Here is a 22,805-nt window from a genome sequence, read left to right on the forward strand (position 1 = left end):
TGGAGTACACTAAAACAAACCTGACCTCTCTAGGATATTCAGAAGCCAAGTTATAAGCCCACAAAGGTGTAACTGGACTACTTCTTTAAAGTGACACCAGGCCCGGTGACCTTTGGGACATGGTTTGACCCCCCTATAGGAATGTGTGATTATCATGAAACGTTCAGATCACTTACAACTCAATAGATTCTACCTACTTGTAACGTTTCAGCCTGATTGGACCTTGTTTTCACACAAATGGACCCAGAATGATGTGAAATTGTGCTTCGTGCAACATAATTCTGGGTGCCATTTACAAACCATAAGTGCTAATGACTCCATTCCTTTTTGTGGTTGTAGGGGCTGTTGATTGGAGTACACAAAAAAAAAAACCTGATCTCTCTAGGACATTCAGAAGCCAAGTTATAAGCCCACAAATGTGTAACTCGACTACTTCTTTAAATTGACACCAGATCCGGTGACCTTTGGGACATGGTTTGACCCCCTTAGGAAAGTGCTATCATCATGAAACGTTCAGATCACTTACAACTCAATAGATTCTACCTTCCTGTAACGTTTCTGCCTGATTGGACCTTGTTTTCACACAAATGAACCAAGAATGATGTGAAATTGTGCTTCGTGCAACATAATTCTGGGTGCCATTTAAAAACCATAAGTGCTAATGACTCCATTCCTTTTTGGGGTAATGGGGGCTGTTAATTGGAGTACTCTAAAACAAACCTGACCTCTCTAGGATATTCAGAAGCCAAGTTATAAGCCCACAAATGTGTAACTGGACTACTTCTTTAAATTGACACCAGATCCGGTGACCTTTGGGACATGGTTTGACCCCCTTAGGAAAGTGCTATCATCATGAAACGTTCAGATCACTTACAACTCAATAGATTCTACGTTCCTGTAACATTTCAGCCTGATTGGACCTTGTTTTCACACAAATGGACCCAGAATGATGTGAAATTGTGCTTCGTGCAACATATTTATGGGTGCCATTTACAAACCATAAGTGCTAATGACTCCATTTCTTTTTGAGGTTGTAGGGGCTGATGATTGGAGTACTCTAAAACAAACCTGACCTCTCTAGGATATTCAGAAGCCAAGTTATAAGCCCACAAATGTGTAACTGGACTACTTCTTTAAAGTGACACCAGGCCCGGTGACCTTTGGGACATGGTTTGACCCCCTATAGGAATGTGTGATTATCATGAAACGTTCAGATCACTTACAACTCAATAGATTCAACCTTCTTGTAACGTTTCAGCCTGATTGGACCTTGTTTTGACACAAATGGACCCAGAATGATGTGAAATTGTGCTTCGTGCAACATAATTCTGGGTGCCATTTACAAACCATAAGTGCTAATGACTCCATTCCTTTTTGTGGTTGTATGGGCTGTTGATTGGAGTACACTAAAACAAACCTGATCTCTCTAGGACATTCAGAAGCCAGGTTATAAGCCCACAAATGTGTAACTGGACTACTTCTTTAAAGTGACACCAGATCCGGTGACCTTTGGGACATGGTTTGACCCCCTTAGGAATGTGCGATCATCATGAAACGTTCAGATCACTTACAACTCAATAGATTCTACCTTCCTGTAGCGTTTCAGCCTGATTAGACCTTGTTTTCACACAAAAGGACCCAGGATGATGTGAAATTGTGCTTCGTGCAACATAATTCTGGGTGTCATTTAAAAACCATAAGAGCTAATGACTCCATTCATTTTTGGGGCAATAGGGGCTGTTGATTGGAGTACCCTAAAATAAACCTGACCTCTCTGAGACATTCAGAAGCCAAGTTGTAAGCCCCCAAATGTGTGTTTGGAACCCCGCCTTTAAGGAACAAGTGATTCGTTGACCTTTATGACCTGATTTGACACCCTTAGGAATGTGCTATCATCATGAAACACAGGAATCATTTACAACTCAATAGATTCTACTTTTCTGTGACGTTTCAGCCTGATTGAAGCTTTTTTATGAGAAATGGACCCAGAATGATGTGAAATTGTGCTTCGTGCAACATAATTCTGGGTGCGATTTAAAAACCATAAGTGCTAATGACTCCATTCCTTTTTGTGGTTGTAGGGGCTGTTAATTGGAGTACTCTAAAACAAACCTGACCTCTCTAGGACATTCAGAAGCCAAGTTATAAGCCCACAAATGTGTAACTGGACTACTTCTTTAAAGTGACACCAGGCCCTGTGACCTTTGGGACATGGTTTTACCCCCTATAGGAGTGTGTGATCATCATGAAACATTCAGATCACTTCCAACTCAATAGATTCTACCTTCTTGTAACGTTTCAGCCTGATTGGACCCTGTTTTCACACAAATGGACCCAGAATGATGTGAAATTGTGCTTCGTGCAACATAATTCTGGGTGCCATTTACAAACCATAAGTGCTAATGACTCCATTCCTTTTTGTGGTAATGGGGGCTGTTAATTGGAGTACTTTAAAACAAACCTGACCTCTCTAGGACATTCAGAAGCCAAGTTATAAGCCCACAAATGTGTAACTGGACTACTTCTTTAAATTGACACCAGATCCAGTGACGTTTGGGACATGGTTTGACCCCCTTAGCAAAGTGCTATCATCATGAAACGTTCAGATAACTTACAACTCAATATATTCTACCTTCTTGTAACGTTTCAGCCTGATTGGACCTTGTTTTCACACAAATGGACCCAGAATGATGTGAAATTGTGCTTCGTGCAACATAATTCTGGGTGCCATTTACAAACCATAAGTGCTAATGACTCCATTCCTTTTTGTGGTTGTAGGGGCTGTTGATTGGAGTACACTAAAACAACCCTGATTTCTCTAGGACATTCAGAAGCCAAGTTATAAGCCCACAAATGTGTAACTGGACTACTTTAAATTGACACCAGATCCGGTGACCTTTGGGACATGGTTTGACCCCCTTAGGAAAGTGCTATCATCATGAAACGTTCAGATCACTTACAACTCAATAGATTCTACCTTCCTGTAACGTTTCTGCCTGATTGGACCTTGTTTTCACACAAATGAACCCAGAATGATGTGAAATTGTGCTTCGTGCAACATAATTCTGGGTGCCATTTAAAAACCATAAGTGGTAATGACTCCATTCCTTTTTGGGGTAATGGGGGCTGTTAATTGGAGTACTCTAAAACAAACCTGACCTCTCTAGGATATTCAGAAGCCAAGTTATAAGCCCACAAATGTGTAACTGGACTACTTCTTTAAAGTGACACCAGGCCCGGTGACCTTTGGGACATGGTTTGACCCCCTATAGGAATGTGTGATTATCATGAAACGTTCAGATCACTTACAACTCAATAGATTCTACCTTCTTGTAACGTTTCAGCCTGATTGGACCTTGTTTTGACACAAATGGACCCAGAATGATGTGAAATTGTGCTTCGTGCAACATAATTCTGGGTGCCATTTACAAACCATAAGTGCTAATGACTCCATTCCTTTTTGTGGTTGTAGGGGCTGTTGATTGGAGTACACTAAAACAACCCTGATCTCTCTAGGACATTCAGAAGCCAAGTTATAAGCCCACAAATGTGTAACTGGACTACTTCTTTAAATTGACACCAGGCCCGGTGACCTTTGGGACATGGTTTGACCCCCTTAGGAAAGTGCAATTATCATGAAACGTTCAGATCACTTACAACTCAATAGATTCTACCTTCCTGTAACATTTCAGCCTGATTGGACCTTGTTTTCACACAAATTGACCCAAAATGATGTGAAATTGTGCTTCGTGCAACATAAATCTGGGTGCCATTTAAAAACCATAAGTGCTAATGACTCCATTTCTTTTTGTGGTTGTAGGGGCTGATGATTGGAGTACTCTAAAACAAACCTGACCTCTCTAGGATATTCAGAAGCCAAGTTATAAGCCCACAAATGTGTAACTGGACTACTTCTTTAAAGTGACACCAGGCCCGAAGACCTTTGGGACATGGTTTGACCCCCTATAGGAATGTGTGATTATCATTAAACATTCAGATCACTTACAACTCAATAGATTCTACCTTCTTGTAACGTTTCAGCCTGATTGGACCTTGTTTTGACACAAATGGACCCATAATGATGTGAAATTGTGCTTCGTGCAACATAATTCTGGGTGCGATTTAAAAACCATAAGTGCTAATGACTCCATTCCTTTTTGTGGTTGTAGGGGCTGTTAATTGGAGTACTCTAAAACAAACCTGACCTCTCTAGGACATTCAGAAGCCAAGTTATAAGCCCACAAATGTGTAACTGGACTACTTCTTTAAAGTGACACCAGGCCCTGTGACCATTGGGACATGGTTTTACCCCCTATAGGAGTGTGCGATCATCATGAAACATTCAGATCACTTCCAACTCAATAGATTCTACCTTCTTGTAACGTTTCAGCCTGATTGGACCCTGTTTTCACACAAATGGACCCAGAATGATGTGAAATTGTGCTTCGTGCAACATAATTCTGGGTGCCATTTACAAACCATAAGTGCTAATGACTCCATTCCTTTTTGTGGTTGTAGGGGCTGATGATTGGAGTACTCTAAAACAACCCTGATCTCTCTAGGACATTCAGAAGCCAAGTTATAAGCCCACAAATGTGTAACTGGACTACTTCTTTAAATTGACACCAGATCCGGTGACCTTTGGGACATGGTTTGACCCCCTTAGGAAAGTGTAATTATCATGAAACGTTCAGATCACTTACAACTCAATAGATTCTACCTTCCTGTAACATTTCAGCCTGATTGGACCTTGTTTTCACACAAATGGACCCAGAATGATGTGAAATTGTGCTTCGTGCAACATAATTCTGGGTGCCATTTAAAAACCATAAGTGCTAATGACTCCATTTCTTTTTGTGGTTGTAGGGGCTGATGATTGGAGTACTCTAAAACAAACCTGACCTCTCTAGGATATTCAGAAGCCAAGTTATAAGCCCACAAATGTGTAACTGGACTACTTCTTTAAAGTGACACCAGGCCCGGTGACCTTTGGGACATGGTTTGACCCCCTATAGGAATGTGTGATTATCATGAAACATTCAGATCACTTACAACTCAATAGATTCTACCTTCTTGTAACGTTTCAGCCTGATTGGACCTTGTTTTGACACAAATGGACCCAGAATGATGTGAAATTGTTCTTCGTGCAACATAATTCTGGGTGCGATTTAAAAACCATAAGTGCTAATGACTCCATTCCTTTTTGTGGTTGTAGGGGCTGTTAATTGGAGTACTCTAAAACAAACCTGACCTCTCTAGGACATTCAGAAGCCAAGTTATAAGCCCACAAATGTGTAACTGGACTACTTCTTTAAAGTGACACCAGGCCCTGTGACCATTGGGACATGGTTTTACCCCCTATAGGAGTGTGCGATCATCATGAAACATTCAGATCACTTCCAACTCAATAGATTCTACCTTCTTGTAACGTTTCAGCCTGATTGGACCCTGTTTTCACACAAATGGACCCAGAATGATGTGAAATTGTGCTTCGTGCAACATAATTCTGGGTGCCATTTACAAACCATAAGTGCTAATGACTCCATTCCTTTTTGTGGTAATGGGGGCTGTTAATTGGAGTACTCTAAAACAAACCTGACCTCTCTAGGACATTCAGAAGCCAAGTTATAAGCCCACAAATGTGTAACTGGACTACTTCTTTAAATTGACACCAGATCCAGTGACGTTTGGGACATGGTTTGACCCCCTTAGCAAAGTGCTATCATCATGAAACGTTCAGATAACTTACAACTCAATAGATTCTACCTTCCTATAACGTTTCAGCCTGATTGGACCTTGGTTTCACACAAATGAACCCAGAATGATGTGAAATTGTGCTTCGTGCAACATAATTCTGGGTGCCATTTAAAAACCATAAGTGGTAATGACTCCATTCCTTTTTGGGGTAATGGGGGCTGTTAATTGGAGTACTCTAAAACAAACCTGACCTCTCTAGGATATTCAGAAGCCAAGTTATAAGCCCACAAATGTGTAACTGGACTACTTCTTTAAAGTGACACCAGGCCCGGTGACCTTTGGGACATGGTTTGACCCCCTATAGGAATGTGTGATTATCATGAAACGTTCAGATCACTTACAACTCAATAGATTCTACCTTCTTGTAACGTTTCAGCCTGATTGGACCTTGTTTTGACACAAATGGACCCAGAATGATGTGAAATTGTGCTTCGTGCAACATAATTCTGGGTGCCATTTACAAACCATAAGTGCTAATGACTCCATTCCTTTTTGTGGTTGTAGGGGCTGTTGATTGGAGTACACTAAAACAACCCTGATCTCTCTAGGACATTCAGAAGCCAAGTTATAAGCCCACAAATGTGTAACTGGACTACTTCTTTAAATTGACACCAGATCCGGTGACCTTTGGGACATGGTTTGACCACCTTAGGAAAGTGCAATTATCATGAAACGTTCAGATCACTTACAACTCAATAGATTCTACCTTCCTGTAACATTTCAGCCTGATTGGACCTTGTTTTCACACAAATGGACCCAGAATGATGTGAAATTGTGCTTCGTGCAACATAATTCTGGGTGCCATTTAAAAACCATAAGTGCTAATGACTCCATTTCTTTTTGTGGTTGTAGGGGCTGATGATTGGAGTACTCTAAAACAAACCTGACCTCTCTAGGATATTCAGAAGCCAAGTTATAAGCCCACAAATGTGTAACTGGACTACTTCTTTAAAGTGACACCAGGCCCGGTGACCTTTGGGACATGGTTTGACCCCCTATAGGACTGTGTGATTATCATGAAACATTCAGATCACTTACAACTCAATAGATTCTACCTTCTTGTAACGTTTCAGCCTGATTGGACCATGTTTTGACACAAATGGACCCAGAATGATGTGAAATTGTGCTTCGTGCAACATAATTCTGGGTGCCATTTACAAACCATAAGTGCTAATGACTCCATTCCTTTTTGTGGTTGTAGGGGCTGTTGATTGGAGTACACTAAAACAACCCTGATCTCTCTAGGACATTCAGAAGCCAAGTTATAAGCCCACAAATGTGTAACTGGACTACTTCTTTAAATTGACACCAGATCCGGTGACCTTTGGGACATGGTTTGACCACCTTAGGAAAGTGCAATTATCATGAAACGTTCAGATCACTTACAACTCAATAGATTCTACCTTCCTGTAACATTTCAGCCTGATTGGACCTTGTTTTCACACAAATGGACCCAGAATGATGTGAAATTGTGCTTCGTGCAACATAATTCTGGGTGCCATTTAAAAACCATAAGTGCTAATGACTCCATTCCTTTTTGGGGTAATGGGGGCTGTTAATTGGAGTACTCTAAAACAAACCTGACCTCTCTAGGATATTCAGAAGCCAAGTTATAAGCCCACAAATGTGTAACTGGACTACTTCTTTAAAGTGACACCAGGCCCGGTGACCTTTGGGACATGGTTTGACCCCCTATAGGAATGTGTGATTATCATGAAACGTTCAGATCACTTACAACTCAATAGATTCTACCTTCTTGTAACGTTTCAGCCTGATTGGACCTTGTTTTGACACAAATGGACCCAGAATGATGTGAAATTGTGCTTCGTGCAACATAATTCTGGGTGCCATTTACAAACCATAAGTGCTAATGACTCCATTCCTTTTTGTGGTTGTAGGGGCTGTTGATTGGAGTACACTAAAACAACCCTGATCTCTCTAGGACATTCAGAAGCCAAGTTATAAGCCCACAAATGTGTAACTGGACTACTTCTTTAAATTGACACCAGGCCCGGTGACCTTTGGGACATGGTTTGACCCCCTTAGGAAAGTGCAATTATCATGAAACGTTCAGATCACTTACAACTCAATAGATTCTACCTTCCTGTAACATTTCAGCCTGATTGGACCTTGTTTTCACACAAATTGACCCAGAATGATGTGAAATTGTGCTTCGTGCAACATAATTCTGGGTGCCATTTAAAAACCATAAGTGCTAATGACTCCATTTCTTTTTGTGGTTGTAGGGGCTGATGATTGGAGTACTCTAAAACAAACCTGACCTCTCTAGGATATTCAGAAGCCAAGTTATAAGCCCACAAATGTGTAACTGGACTACTTCTTTAAAGTGACACCAGGCCCGGTGACCTTTGGGACATGGTTTGACCCCCTATAGGAATGTGTGATTATCATGAAACATTCAGATCACTTACAACTCAATAGATTCTACCTTCTTGTAACGTTTCAGCCTGATTGGACCTTGTTTTGACACAAATGGACCCAGAATGATGTGAAATTGTTCTTCGTGCAACATAATTCTGGGTGCGATTTAAAAACCATAAGTGCTAATGACTCCATTCCTTTTTGTGGTTGTAGGGGCTGTTAATTGGAGTACTCTAAAACAAACCTGACCTCTCTAGGACATTCAGAAGCCAAGTTATAAGCCCACAAATGTGTAACTGGACTACTTCTTTAAAGTGACACCAGGCCCTGTGACCATTGGGACATGGTTTTACCCCCTATAGGAGTGTGCGATCATCATGAAACATTCAGATCACTTCCAACTCAATAGATTCTACCTTCTTGTAACGTTTCAGCCTGATTGGACCCTGTTTTCACACAAATGGACCCAGAATGATGTGAAATTGTGCTTCGTGCAACATAATTCTGGGTGCCATTTACAAACCATAAGTGGTAATGACTCCATTCCTTTTTGTGGTAATGGGGGCTGTTAATTGGAGTACTCTAAAACAAACCTGACCTCTCTAGGACATTCAGAAGCCAAGTTATAAGCCCACAAATGTGTAACTGGACTACTTCTTTAAATTGACACCAGATCCAGTGACGTTTGGGACATGGTTTGACCCCCTTAGCAAAGTGCTATCATCATGAAACGTTCAGATAACTTACAACTCAATAGATTCTACCTTCCTATAACGTTTCAGCCTGATTGGACCTTGGTTTCACACAAATGAACCCAGAATGATGTGAAATTGTGCTTCGTGCAACATAATTCTGGGTGCCATTTAAAAACCATAAGTGGTAATGACTCCATTCCTTTTTGGGGTAATGGGGGCTGTTAATTGGAGTACTCTAAAACAAACCTGACCTCTCTAGGATATTCAGAAGCCAAGTTATAAGCCCACAAATGTGTAACTGGACTACTTCTTTAAAGTGACACCAGGCCCGGTGACCTTTGGGACATGGTTTGACCCCCTATAGGAATGTGTGATTATCATGAAACGTTCAGATCACTTACAACTCAATAGATTCTACCTTCTTGTAACGTTTCAGCCTGATTGGACCTTGTTTTGACACAAATGGACCCAGAATGATGTGAAATTGTGCTTCGTGCAACATAATTCTGGGTGCCATTTACAAACCATAAGTGCTAATGACTCCATTCCTTTTTGTGGTTGTAGGGGCTGTTGATTGGAGTACACTAAAACAACCCTGATCTCTCTAGGACATTCAGAAGCCAAGTTATAAGCCCACAAATGTGTAACTGGACTACTTCTTTAAATTGACACCAGATCCGGTGACCTTTGGGACATGGTTTGACCACCTTAGGAAAGTGCAATTATCATGAAACGTTCAGATCACTTACAACTCAATAGATTCTACCTTCCTGTAACATTTCAGCCTGATTGGACCTTGTTTTCACACAAATGGACCCAGAATGATGTGAAATTGTGCTTCGTGCAACATAATTCTGGGTGCCATTTAAAAACCATAAGTGCTAATGACTCCATTTCTTTTTGTGGTTGTAGGGGCTGATGATTGGAGTACTCTAAAACAAACCTGACCTCTCTAGGATATTCAGAAGCCAAGTTATAAGCCCACAAATGTGTAACTGGACTACTTCTTTAAAGTGACACCAGGCCCGGTGACCTTTGGGACATGGTTTGACCCCCTATAGGACTGTGTGATTATCATGAAACATTCAGATCACTTACAACTCAATAGATTCTACCTTCTTGTAACGTTTCAGCCTGATTGGACCATGTTTTGACACAAATGGACCCAGAATGATGTGAAATTGTGCTTCGTGCAACATAATTCTGGGTGCCATTTACAAACCATAAGTGCTAATGACTCCATTCCTTTTTGTGGTTGTAGGGGCTGTTGATTGGAGTACACTAAAACAACCCTGATCTCTCTAGGACATTCAGAAGCCAAGTTATAAGCCCACAAATGTGTAACTGGACTACTTCTTTAAATTGACACCAGATCCGGTGACCTTTGGGACATGGTTTGACCACCTTAGGAAAGTGCAATTATCATGAAACGTTCAGATCACTTACAACTCAATAGATTCTACCTTCCTGTAACATTTCAGCCTGATTGGACCTTGTTTTCACACAAATGGACCCAGAATGATGTGAAATTGTGCTTCGTGCAACATAATTCTGGGTGCCATTTAAAAACCATAAGTGCTAATGACTCCATTCCTTTTTGGGGTAATGGGGGCTGTTAATTGGAGTACTCTAAAACAAACCTGACCTCTCTAGGATATTCAGAAGCCAAGTTATAAGCCCACAAATGTGTAACTGGACTACTTCTTTAAAGTGACACCAGGCCCGGTGACCTTTGGGACATGGTTTGACCCCCTATAGGAATGTGTGATTATCATGAAACGTTCAGATCACTTACAACTCAATAGATTCTACCTTCTTGTAACGTTTCAGCCTGATTGGACCTTGTTTTGACACAAATGGACCCAGAATGATGTGAAATTGTGCTTCGTGCAACATAATTCTGGGTGCCATTTACAAACCATAAGTGCTAATGACTCCATTCCTTTTTGTGGTTGTAGGGGCTGTTGATTGGAGTACACTAAAACAACCCTGATCTCTCTAGGACATTCAGAAGCCAAGTTATAAGCCCACAAATGTGTAACTGGACTACTTCTTTAAATTGACACCAGGCCCGGTGACCTTTGGGACATGGTTTGACCCCCTTAGGAAAGTGCAATTATCATGAAACGTTCAGATCACTTACAACTCAATAGATTCTACCTTCCTGTAACATTTCAGCCTGATTGGACCTTGTTTTCACACAAATTGACCCAGAATGATGTGAAATTGTGCTTCGTGCAACATAAATCTGGGTGCCATTTAAAAACCATAAGTGCTAATGACTCCATTTCTTTTTGTGGTTGTAGGGGCTGATGATTGGAGTACTCTAAAACAAACCTGACCTCTCTAGGATATTCAGAAGCCAAGTTATAAGCCCACAAATGTGTAACTGGACTACTTCTTTAAAGTGACACCAGGCCCGAAGACCTTTGGGACATGGTTTGACCCCCTATAGGAATGTGTGATTATCATTAAACATTCAGATCACTTACAACTCAATAGATTCTACCTTCTTGTAACGTTTCAGCCTGATTGGACCTTGTTTTGACACAAATGGACCCATAATGATGTGAAATTGTGCTTCGTGCAACATAATTCTGGGTGCGATTTAAAAACCATAAGTGCTAATGACTCCATTCCTTTTTGTGGTTGTAGGGGCTGTTAATTGGAGTACTCTAAAACAAACCTGACCTCTCTAGGACATTCAGAAGCCAAGTTATAAGCCCACAAATGTGTAACTGGACTACTTCTTTAAAGTGACACCAGGCCCTGTGACCATTGGGACATGGTTTTACCCCCTATAGGAGTGTGCGATCATCATGAAACATTCAGATCACTTCCAACTCAATAGATTCTACCTTCTTGTAACGTTTCAGCCTGATTGGACCCTGTTTTCACACAAATGGACCCAGAATGATGTGAAATTGTGCTTCGTGCAACATAATTCTGGGTGCCATTTACAAACCATAAGTGCTAATGACTCCATTCCTTTTTGTGGTTGTAGGGGCTGATGATTGGAGTACTCTAAAACAACCCTGATCTCTCTAGGACATTCAGAAGCCAAGTTATAAGCCCACAAATGTGTAACTGGACTACTTCTTTAAATTGACACCAGATCCGGTGACCTTTGGGACATGGTTTGACCCCCTTAGGAAAGTGTAATTATCATGAAACGTTCAGATCACTTACAACTCAATAGATTCTACCTTCCTGTAACATTTCAGCCTGATTGGACCTTGTTTTCACACAAATGGACCCAGAATGATGTGAAATTGTGCTTCGTGCAACATAATTCTGGGTGCCATTTAAAAACCATAAGTGCTAATGACTCCATTTCTTTTTGTGGTTGTAGGGGCTGATGATTGGAGTACTCTAAAACAAACCTGACCTCTCTAGGATATTCAGAAGCCAAGTTATAAGCCCACAAATGTGTAACTGGACTACTTCTTTAAAGTGACACCAGGCCCGGTGACCTTTGGGACATGGTTTGACCCCCTATAGGAATGTGTGATTATCATGAAACATTCAGATCACTTACAACTCAATAGATTCTACCTTCTTGTAACGTTTCAGCCTGATTGGACCTTGTTTTGACACAAATGGACCCAGAATGATGTGAAATTGTTCTTCGTGCAACATAATTCTGGGTGCGATTTAAAAACCATAAGTGCTAATGACTCCATTCCTTTTTGTGGTTGTAGGGGCTGTTAATTGGAGTACTCTAAAACAAACCTGACCTCTCTAGGACATTCAGAAGCCAAGTTATAAGCCCACAAATGTGTAACTGGACTACTTCTTTAAAGTGACACCAGGCCCTGTGACCATTGGGACATGGTTTTACCCCCTATAGGAGTGTGCGATCATCATGAAACATTCAGATCACTTCCAACTCAATAGATTCTACCTTCTTGTAACGTTTCAGCCTGATTGGACCCTGTTTTCACACAAATGGACCCAGAATGATGTGAAATTGTGCTTCGTGCAACATAATTCTGGGTGCCATTTACAAACCATAAGTGCTAATGACTCCATTCCTTTTTGTGGTAATGGGGGCTGTTAATTGGAGTACTCTAAAACAAACCTGACCTCTCTAGGACATTCAGAAGCCAAGTTATAAGCCCACAAATGTGTAACTGGACTACTTCTTTAAATTGACAACAGATCCAGTGACGTTTGGGACATGGTTTGACCCCCTTAGCAAAGTGCTATCATCATGAAACGTTCAGATAACTTACAACTCAATAGATTCTACCTTCCTATAACGTTTCAGCCTGATTGGACCTTGGTTTCACACAAATGAACCCAGAATGATGTGAAATTGTGCTTCGTGCAACATAATTCTGGGTGCCATTTAAAAACCATAAGTGGTAATGACTCCATTCCTTTTTGGGGTAATGGGGGCTGTTAATTGGAGTACTCTAAAACAAACCTGACCTCTCTAGGATATTCAGAAGCCAAGTTATAAGCCCACAAATGTGTAACTGGACTACTTCTTTAAAGTGACACCAGGCCCGGTGACCTTTGGGACATGGTTTGACCCCCTATAGGAATGTGTGATTATCATGAAACGTTCAGATCACTTACAACTCAATAGATTCTACCTTCTTGTAACGTTTCAGCCTGATTGGACCTTGTTTTGACACAAATGGACCCAGAATGATGTGAAATTGTGCTTCGTGCAACATAATTCTGGGTGCCATTTACAAACCATAAGTGCTAATGACTCCATTCCTTTTTGTGGTTGTAGGGGCTGTTGATTGGAGTACACTAAAACAACCCTGATCTCTCTAGGACATTCAGAAGCCAAGTTATAAGCCCACAAATGTGTAACTGGACTACTTCTTTAAATTGACACCAGATCCGGTGACCTTTGGGACATGGTTTGACCACCTTAGGAAAGTGCAATTATCATGAAACGTTCAGATCACTTACAACTCAATAGATTCTACCTTCCTGTAACATTTCAGCCTGATTGGACCTTGTTTTCACACAAATGGACCCAGAATGATGTGAAATTGTGCTTCGTGCAACATAATTCTGGGTGCCATTTAAAAACCATAAGTGCTAATGACTCCATTTCTTTTTGTGGTTGTAGGGGCTGATGATTGGAGTACTCTAAAACAAACCTGACCTCTCTAGGATATTCAGAAGCCAAGTTATAAGCCCACAAATGTGTAACTGGACTACTTCTTTAAAGTGACACCAGGCCCGGTGACCTTTGGGACATGGTTTGACCCCCTATAGGACTGTGTGATTATCATGAAACATTCAGATCACTTACAACTCAATAGATTCTACCTTCTTGTAACGTTTCAGCCTGATTGGACCATGTTTTGACACAAATGGACCCAGAATGATGTGAAATTGTGCTTCGTGCAACATAATTCTGGGTGCCATTTACAAACCATAAGTGCTAATGACTCCATTCCTTTTTGTGGTTGTAGGGGCTGTTGATTGGAGTACACTAAAACAACCCTGATCTCTCTAGGACATTCAGAAGCCAAGTTATAAGCCCACAAATGTGTAACTGGACTACTTCTTTAAATTGACACCAGATCCGGTGACCTTTGGGACATGGTTTGACCACCTTAGGAAAGTGCAATTATCATGAAACGTTCAGATCACTTACAACTCAATAGATTCTACCTTCCTGTAACATTTCAGCCTGATTGGACCTTGTTTTCACACAAATGGACCCAGAATGATGTGAAATTGTGCTTCGTGCAACATAATTCTGGGTGCCATTTAAAAACCATAAGTGCTAATGACTCCATTTCTTTTTGTGGTTGTAGGGGCTGTTGATTGGAGTACACTAAAACAACCCTGATCTCTCTAGGACATTCAGAAGCCAAGTTATAAGCCCACAAATGTGTAACTGGACTAATTGAAATTGACACCAGATCCGGTGACGTTTGGGACATGGTTTGACCCCCTTAGGAAAGTGCAATCATCATGAAACGTTCTGATCACTTACAACTCAATAGATTCTACCTTCCTGTAACGTTTCAGCCTGATTGGTTCTTGTTTTCACACAAATGAACCCAGAATGATGTGAAATTGTGCTTCGTGCAACATAATTCTGGGTGCCATTTACAAACCATAAGTGCTAATGACTCCATTCCTTTTTGGGGCAATAGGGGCTGTTGATTGGAGTACCCTAAAACAAACCTGACCTCTCTAGGATATTCAGAAGCCAAGTTATAAGCCCACAAAGGTGTAAATGGACTACTTCTTTAAATTGACACCAGATCCGGTGACGTTTGGGACATGGTTTGACCCCCTATAGGAATGTGTGATTATCATGAAACGTTCAGATCACTTACAACTCAATAGATTCTACCTACTTGTAACGTTTCAGCCTGATTGGACCTTGTTTTCACACAAATGGACCGAGAATGATGTGAAATTGTGCTTCGTGCAACATAATTCTGGGTGCCATTTACAAACCATAAGTGCTAATGACTCCATTCCTTTTTGTGGTTGTAGGGGCTGTTGATTGGAGTACACTAAAAAAAACCTGACCTCTCTAGGACATTCAAAAGCCAAGTTATAAGCCCACAAATGTGTAACTGGACTACTTCTTTAAAGTGACACCAGGCCCGGTGATCTTTGGGACATGGTTTGACCCCCTATAGGAATGTGCGATCATCATGAAACGTTCAGATCACTTACAACTCAATAGATTCTACCTTCTTGTAACGTTTCAGCCTGATTGGACCTTGTTTTCACACAAATGGACCCAGAATGATGTGAAATTGTGCTTCGTGCAACATAATTCTGGGTGCCATTTACAAACCATAATTGCTAATGACTCCATTCCTTTTTGTGGTTGTAGGGGCTGTTAATTGGAGTACACTAAAATAACCCTGATCTCTCTAGGACATTCAGAAGCCAAGTTATAAGCCCACAAATGTGTAACTGGACTACTTATTTAAATTGACACCAGATCCGGTGACGTTTGGGACATGGTTTGACCCCCTTAGGAAAGTGCTATCATCATGAAACGTTCTGATCACTTACAACTCAATAGATTCTACCTTCCTGTAACGTTTCAGCCTGATTGGTTCTTGTTTTCACACAAATGAACCCAGAATGATGTGAAATTGTGCTTCGTGCAACATAATTCTGGGTGCTATTTACAAACCATAAGTGCTAATGACTCCATTCCTTTTTGTGGTTGTAGGGGCTGTTGATTGGAGTACACTAAAACAAACCTGATCTCTCTAGGACATTCAGAAGCCAGGTTATAAGCCCACAAATATGTAACTGGACTACTTCTTTAAAGTGACACCAGATCCGGTGACCTTTGGGACATGGTTTGACCCCCTTAGGAATGTGCGATCATCATGAAACGTTCAGATCACTTACAACTCAATAGATTCTACCTTCCTGTAGCGTTTCAGCCTGATTAGACCTTGTTTTCACACAAATGGACCCAGAATGATGTGAAATTGTGCTTCGTGCAACATAATTCTGGGTGTCATTTAAAAACCATAAGAGCTAATGACTCCATTCCTTTTTGGGGCAATAGGGGCTGTTGATTGGAGTACCCTAAAACAAACCTGACCTCTCTGAGACATTCAGAAGCCAAGTTGTAAGCCCCCAAAGGTGTGTTTGGAACCCCGCCTTTAAGGAACAAGTGATTCGGTGACCTTTATGACCTGATTTGACACCCTTAGGAATGTGCTATCATCATGAAACACAGGAATCATTTACAACTCAATAGATTCTACTTTTCTGTGACGTTTCAGCCTGATTGAAGCTTTTTTATGAGAAATGGACCCAGAATGATGTGAAATTGTGCTTCGTGCAACATAATTCTGGGTGCCATTTAAAAACCATAAGTGCTAATGACTCAATTCCTTTTTGTGGTAATGGGGGCTGTTAATTGGAGTACTCTAAAACAAACCTTACCTCTCTAGGATATTCAGAAGCCAAGTTATAAGCCCACAAAGGTGTAACTGGACCACTTTAAAGTGACACCAGGCCCGGTGACCTTTGGGACATGGTTTGACCCCCTATAGGAATGTGCGATCATCATGAAACGTTCAGATCACTTAGAACTCAATAGATTCTACCTTCTTGTAACGTTTAAGCCTGATTGGACTTTGTTTTCACACAAATGGACCCAGAATGATGTGAAATTGTGCTTCGTGCAACATAATTCTGGGTGCCATTTACAAACCATAAGTGCTATTGACTCCATTCCTTTTTGTGGTTGTAGGGGCTGTTGATTGGAGTACACTAAAACAAACCTGACCTCTCTAGGACATTCAGAAGCCAAGTTATAAGCCCACAAATGTGTAACTGGACTACTTATTTAAATTGACACCAGATCCGGTGACGTTTGGGACATGGTTTGACCCCCTTAGGAAAGTGCTATCATCATGAAACGTTCTGATCACTTACAACTCAATAGATTCTACCTTCCTGTAACGTTTCAGCCTGATTGGTTCTTGTTTTCACACAAATGAACCCAGAATGATGTGAAATTGTGCTTCGTGCAACATAATTCTGGGTGCTATTTACAAACCATAAGTGCTAATGACTCCATTCCTTTTTGTGGTTGTAGGGGCTGTTGATTGGAGTACACTAAAACAAACCTGATCTCTCTAGGACATTCAGAAGCCAGGTTATAAGCCCACAAATATGTAACTGGACTACTTCTTTAAAGTGACACCAGATCCGGTGACCTTTGGGACATGGTTTGACCCCCTTAGGAATGTGCGATCATCATGAAACGTTCAGATCACTTACAACTCAATAGATTCTACCTTCCTGTAGCGTTTCAGCCTGATTAGACCTTGTTTTCACACAAATGGACCCAGAATGATGTGAAATTGTGCTTCGTGCAACATAATTCTGGGTGTCATTTACAAACCATAAGAGCTAATGACTCCATTCCTTTTTGGGGCAATAGGGGCTGTTGATTGGAGTACCCTAAAACAAACCTGACCTCTCTGAGACATTCAGAAGCCAAGTTGTAAGCCCCCAAAGGTGTGTTTGGAACCCCGCCTTTAAGGAACAAGTGATTCGGTGACCTTTATGACCTGATTTGACACCCTTAGGAATGTGCTATCATCATGAAACACAGGAATCATTTACAACTCAATAGATTCTACTTTTCTGTGACGTTTCAGCCTGATTGAAGCTTTTTTATGAGAAATGGACCCAGAATGATGTGAAATTGTGCTTCGTGCAACATAATTCTGGGTGCCATTTAAAAACCATAAGTGCTAATGACTCAATTCCTTTTTGTGGTAATGGGGGCTGTTAATTGGAGTACTCTAAAACAAACCTTACCTCTCTAGGATATTCAGAAGCCAAGTTATAAGCCCACAAAGGTGTAACTGGACCACTTTAAAGTGACACCAGGCCCGGTGACCTTTGGGACATGGTTTGACCCCCTATAGGAATGTGCGATCATCATGAAACGTTCAGATCACTTAGAACTCAATAGATTCTACCTTCTTGTAACGTTTAAGCCTGATTGAACTTTGTTTTCACACAAATGGACCCAGAATGATGTGAAATTGTGCTTCGTGCAACATAATTCTAGGTGCCATTTACAAACCATAAGTGCTATTGACTCCATTCCTTTTTGTGGTTGTAGGGGCTGTTGATTGGAGTACACTAAAACAAACCTGACCTCTCTAGGACATTCAGAAGCCAAGTTATAAGCCCACAAAGGTGTAACTGGACTACTTCTTTAAGGTGACACCAGGCCCGGTGACCTTTGGGACATGGTTTTACCCCCTATAGGAATGTGCGATCATCATGAATCGTTCAGATCACTTACAACTCAATTGATTCTACCTTCTTGTAACGTTTCAGCCTGATTGGACCTTGTTTTCACACAAATGGACCCAGAATGATGTGAAATTGTGCTTCGTGCAACATAATTCTGGGTGCCATTAACAAACCATAAGTGCTAATGACTCCATTCCTTTGTGTGGTTGTAGGTGCTGTTTATTGGAGTACACTAAAACAAACCTGATCCCTCTAGGACATTCAGAAGCCAAGTTATAAGCCCACAAATGTGTAACTGGACCACTTCTTTAAAATGACACCAGATCTGGTGACCTTTGGGACATGGTTTGACCCCCTTAGGAAAGTGCTATCATCATGAAACGTTCAGATCACTTACAACTCAATAGATTCTACCTTCCTGTAACGTTTCAGCCTGATTGGACCTTGTTTTCACACAAATGAACCCAGATTGATGTGAAATTGTTCTTCGTGCAACATAATTCTGGGTGCGATTTAAAAACCATAAGTGCTAATGACTCCATTCCTAATGTGGTTGTAGGGGCTGTTAATTGGAGTACTCTAAAACAAACCTGACCTCTCTAGGACATTCAGAAGCCAAGTTATAAGCCCACAAATGTGTAACTGGACTACTTCTTTAAAGTGACACCAGGCCCTGTGACCATTGGGACATGGTTTTACCCCCTATAGGAATGTGCGATCATCATGAAACATTCAGATCACTTCCAACTCAATAGATTCTACCTTCTTGTAACGTTTCAGCCTGATTGGACCCTGTTTTCACACAAATGGACCCAGAATGATGTGAAATTGTGCTTCGTGCAACATAATTCTGGGTGCCATTTACAAACCATAAGTGCTAATGACTCCATTCCTTTTTGTGGTAATGGGGGCTGTTAATTGGAGTACTCTAAAACAAACCTGACCTCTCTAGGACATTCAGAAGCCAAGTTATAAGCCCACAATTGTGTAACTGGACTACTTCTTTAAATTGACACCAGATCCGGTGACGTTTGGGACATGGTTTGACCCCCTTAGAAAAGTGCTATCATCATGAAACGTTCAGATCACTTACAACTCAATAGATTCTACCTTCCTATAACGTTTCAGCCTGATTGGACCTTGTTTTCACACAAATGAACCCAGAATGATGTGAAATTGTGCTTCGTGCAACATAATTCCGGGTGGCATTTAAAAACCATAATTGCTAATGACTCCATTCCTTTTTGGGGTAATGGGGGCTGTTAATTGGAGTACTCTAAAACAAACCTGACCTCTCTAGGATATTCAAAAGCCAAGTTATAAGCCCACAAATGTGTAATTGGACTACTTCTTTAAAGTGACACCAGGCCCGGTGACCTTTGGGACATGGTTTGACCCCCTATAGGAATGTGCGATCATCATGAAACGTTCAGATCATTTACAACTCAATAGATTCTACCTTCCTGTAACGTTTCAGCCTGATTGGACCTTGTTTTCACACAAATGAACCCAGAATGATGTGAAATTGTGCTTCGTGCAACATAATTCTGGGTGCCATTTACAAACCATAAGTGCTAATGACTCCATTCCTTTTTGTGGTTGTAGGGGCTGTTAATTGGAGTACACTAAAACAAACCTGATCTCTCTAGGACATTCAGAAGCCAAGTTATAAGCCCACAAATGTGTAACTGGACTACTTCTTTAAAGTGACACCAGGCCCGGTGACCTTTGGGACATGGTTTTACCCCCTATAGGAATGTGCGATCATCATGAAACGTTCAGATCACTTACAGCTCAGGAGATTCTACCTTCCTGTAACGTTTCAGCCTGATTGGACCTTGTTTTCACACAAATGGACCCAGAATGATGTGAAATTTTGCTTCGTGCAACATAATTCTGGGTGCCATTTAAAAACCATAAGTGCTAATGACTCCATTCCTTTTTGTGGTTGTAGGGGCTGTTGATTGGAGTACATTAAAACAAACCTGACCTCTCTAGGATATTCAGAAGCCAAGTTATAAGCCCACAAAGGTGTAACTTGACTACTTCTTTAAAGTGACACCAGGCCCGGTGACCTTTGGGACATGGTTTGACCCCCTATAGGAATGTGCGATCATCATGAAACGTTCAGATCACTTACAACTCTATAGATTCTACCTTCCTGTAAAGTTTCAGCCTGATTGGACCTTGTTTTCACACAAATGAACCCAGAATGATGTGAAATTGTGCTTCGTGCAACATAATTCTGGGTGCCATTTCAAAACCATAAGTGCTAATGACTCTATTCCTTTTTGTGGTGTAGGGGCTGTTGATTGGAGTACAATAAAACAAACCTGATCTCTCTAGGAAATTCTGAAGCCAAGTTATAAGCCCACAAAGGTGTAACTGGACTACTTCTTTAAAGTGACACCAGGCCCTGTGACCTTTGGGACATGGTTTGACCCCCTAGAGGAATGTGCGATCGTCATGAAATGTTTAGATCACTTACAACTCAATAGTTTCTACCTTATTGTAACGTTTCAGCCTGATTGGACCTTGTTTTCACACAAATGTACCCAGAAGGATGTGAAATTGTGCTTCGTGCAACATAATTCTGGGTGCCATTTACAAACCATAAGTGCTAATGACTCCATTCCTTTTTGTGGTTGTAGGGACTGTTGATTGGAGTACATTAAAACAAACCTGACCTCTCTAGGATATTCAGAAGCCAAGTTATAAACCCACAAATGTGTAACTGGACTACTTCTTTAAATTGACACCAGATCTGGTGACCTTTGGGACATGGATTTACCCCCTTAGGAAAGTGCTATCATCATGAAATGTTCAGATCACTTACAACTCAATAGATTCTACCTTCCTGTAACGTTTCTGCCTGATTGGACCTTGTTTTCACACAAATGAACCCAGAATGATGTGAAATTGTGCTTCGTGCAACATAATTCTGGGTGCCATTTAAAAACCATAAGTGCTAATGACTCCATTCCTTTTTGTGGTTGTAGGTGCTGTTGATTGGAGTACTCTAAAACAAACCTGACCTCTCTAGGATATTCAGAAGCCAAGTTATAAGCCCACAAAGGTGTAACTGGACTACTTCTTTAAAGTGACACCAGGCCCGGTGACCTTTGGGACATGGTTTGACCCCCTATAGGAATGTGTAATCATCATGAAACGTTCATATCACTTACAACTCAATAGATTCTACCTTCTTGTAACATTTCAGCCTGATTGGACCTTGTTTTCACACAAATGGACCCAGAATGATGTGAAATTGTGCTTCGTGCAACATAATTCTGGGTGCCATTTACAAACCATAAGTGCTAATGACTCCATTCCTTTTTGTGCTTGTAGGGGCTGTTGATTGGAGTACACTAAAACAACCCTGATCTCTCTAGGACATTCAGAAGCCAAGTTATAAGCCCACAAATGTGTAACTGGACTACTTCTTTAAATTGACACCAGATCCGGTGACATTTGGGACATGGTTTGACCCCCTTAGGAAAGTGCTATCATCATGAAACGTTCAGATCACTTACAACTCAATAGATTCTACCTTCCTGTAATGTTTCTGCCTGATTGGACCTTGTTTTCACACAAATGAACCCAGAATTATGTGAAATTGTGCTTCGTGCAACATAATTCTGGGTGCCATTTAAAAACCATAAGTGCTAATGACTCCATTCCTTTTTGGAGTAATGGGGGCTGATGATTGGAGTACTCTAAAACAAACCTGACCTCTCTAGGATATTCAGAAGCCAAGTTATAAGCCCACAAATGTGTAACTGGACTACTTCTTTAAATTGACACCAGGCCCGGTGACCTTTGGGACATGGTTTGACCCCCTATAGGAATGTGTGATTATCATGAAACGTTCAGATCACTTACAGCTCAGGAGATTCTACCTTCCTGTAACGTTTCAGCCTGATTGGACCTTGTTTTCACACAAATGGACCCAGAATGATGTGAAATTTTGCTTCGTGCAACATAATTCTGGGTGCCATTTAAAAACCATAAGTGCTAATGACTCCATTCCTTTTTGTGGTTGTAGGGGCTGTTGATTGGAGTACATTAAAACAAACCTGACCTCTCTAGGATATTCAGAAGCCAAGTTATAAGCCCACAAAGGTGTAACTTGACTACTTCTTTAAAGTGACACCAGGCCCGGTGACCTTTGGGACATGGTTTGACCCCCTATAGGAATGTGCGATCATCATGAAACGTTCA

This window comes from Nothobranchius furzeri, chromosome 8 (genome assembly GCF_043380555.1).
Source record: "Nothobranchius furzeri strain GRZ-AD chromosome 8, NfurGRZ-RIMD1, whole genome shotgun sequence".
Classification (NCBI taxonomy): domain Eukaryota; kingdom Metazoa; phylum Chordata; class Actinopteri; order Cyprinodontiformes; family Nothobranchiidae; genus Nothobranchius; species Nothobranchius furzeri.